A 2,414-nucleotide genomic window follows, 5' to 3' on the forward strand; every position below is an offset into this window, starting at 1 on the left:
AACGTGTTCTGTGTTACACCATTAAAGAAGTTTCTACTATGAATTCCTTTGGAGAAAGACACTGAGGCTGAGAATGAAGGTTTTTGTGCAAGCTGTACATAAACTTTAAGGGTTAAAGTAATTAACCCTGTAAGGATTTGATGTCTGTGTTCCTATCTCAAGCTTTTCATAGTCTGTACAGTGTGGAGGAAAAATAAAACCAGCACTGTTTATCTCAATTTCTGCACTCCTAAAAGAGAGGAATATTAATCATGTAGGTTCACCAGTCAGGTTACATCTAAATTCCCCATGGTAAATGAGACTAAAGAAATGCAAACTATTCTAGTGCTGTACAATCCAGATGTAGTGATAATGCCCTGATTGTTATTACCAACATTCCACAGTAATTAGGGAATTGTGGCAGAATCTGAAATCTATGGGAAGAAAATCAGATTGCCTCGAAGTGTTGTCCTGTCCCATCATGTGACTGAAAGTGTAGGATTAAAGGAATCTCTATCTCAGTGTTATTTGTGTGCTTTTTAGTTTATAATTGAAAGTGGGTTTTTTTTTCAACTGTCAGGCAATTACAACACAGATCTTTGCCTTTCTGTGTACCCTTACCTGTCCTCCAGGCTTTGCAGCCAAACCCTGCTGTCAGTTCTACCTGCAGAGACCTATTCCTTTCAGTCTGTCTGTGATATATCAACAATAGGCCAAGAACAACTTGCTTAAATGTAAGAGACATCCATTCCTGAATGTTGAGTCCCTTGGAAAAGTTTCTATTCTGCTTTTTCAGTTACAGCATGAAGAAAAAGCATAAATTTGGAAGGCTTTTAGTTTGGGTACAGGCACAGAGATACTTTAAGGACTTCAGTTTCAGAGATGACTACTTGATACTAAAAAAAAAAAAAAAAAACCAAACCAAAAAAACTCCATCTCATCAACACTCAGGGATTGTGAGCACTCAGAAGTCAAGTTTTCCAGGTCCATGGTAAATCCTTATACTAGAATAAGTTAAATGAATAACATCTCCCCCAAGAATTCCTTATAGAAATCAATTACTGATTCATTCTATGATGATTTTTTCCCCTGCTGGACTAAAAGGACATGGCAGTGAGACATTATCCAGTTCTGCTATCAATGCCTGCTCCAATACATAATCTATACCTAGGAAAGTCATTCTGCTTGTCCATCACCATGTCTGACAAAGAGAAAACCTATCTTCTTCCCCATGCCATGTGGACATACAGGTGTAGGGTCCTGCACTTGTACTCTCTGTAGTAACTGTGCATGGAAAAACAACAAATATATTGAAACAGTCCTCTATTGATGGTCAAGCACAACTTTAAAGGCTGCTCTTGCATAGGAGGGAATCAGGCAGAGTGACAGCGGAAGGCAGCTATCACAAGTGCAGACAGAAAGGCATATAATGTATATAATGCAGTCATAGAATCATAGAATCAGCTGGATTGGAAAAGACTTCCAAGATCATCAAGTCCAACCCTACTATAGTTACTAGACCATGGCACTAAGTGCCATATCTAGTTTCATCTTCAAAACCTCCAGGGATGCTGAATCCACCACCTCCATGGACAGCACATTCCAATGCCTGAGCACTCTCTCCATAAAAAATATCTTCCTAATATCCAACCTAACCCTCCTCTGGCAGAGCTTGAGTCTGTGCCCTCTTGTCCTGCTGCTGGTTGCCTGGGAGAAGAGACCAACCCCCACCTGACTCCAACCTCCTGTCAGGGAGTTGCAGAGGGTGAGAAGGTCTCCCCTGAGCCTCCTCTTCTCCAGGCTGAACACCCCCAGCTCCCTCAGCCTCTCCTCATGCCACTTGTGCTCCAGTCCCTTCACCAGCCTCGTTGCTCTTCTCTGGACCTGCTCCAGCCCCTCAATGTCCCTCCTGAGCTGAGGGCCCAGAACTGAGCACAGGATTCAAGGTGTGGCCTCACCAGCACCGAGTGCAGGGGCAGAATCACCTCCTGGTCCTGCTGACCACACTGTTCCTGCTCCAGCCCAGGATGCCATTGGCCTTCCTAAGTCCTAAGCTTATGCATCACATGTCCTAAAGAGGTTTGCTCTTTCAAATTCATCAGCACCGGCTTGTTTTCCTCTAGTTCAGTTCTACATAGACTCACTCAGTTTTCCAGAATCCTTTTATATATATAAAAACAACCTATGCACAAACAGTTACTAATAAAAAGCTTGAATTAGAGTAGTACCAACAAGGTAGGTCCCTAGTGTTTTTAAGCATTTGTGTACATTGAAAAAAAAGACAGCCAATACACCCCCCAAAAAAGTGTGATCAAAGCATAAGATTAACTTTGATAATTGAGTCTTAAGTGAGGACAACCCCCTTTGTTTCACTTCATCTCTCAGAGGGAAGGTTTTGCAGGTGTGATGCTCTGTTCATACAGGGCCTATTAGCA

This window comes from Acanthisitta chloris, unplaced genomic scaffold (genome assembly GCF_000695815.1).
Source record: "Acanthisitta chloris isolate BGI_N310 unplaced genomic scaffold, ASM69581v1 scaffold19342, whole genome shotgun sequence".
In the NCBI taxonomy this organism is placed as follows: Eukaryota; Metazoa; Chordata; class Aves; order Passeriformes; family Acanthisittidae; genus Acanthisitta; species Acanthisitta chloris.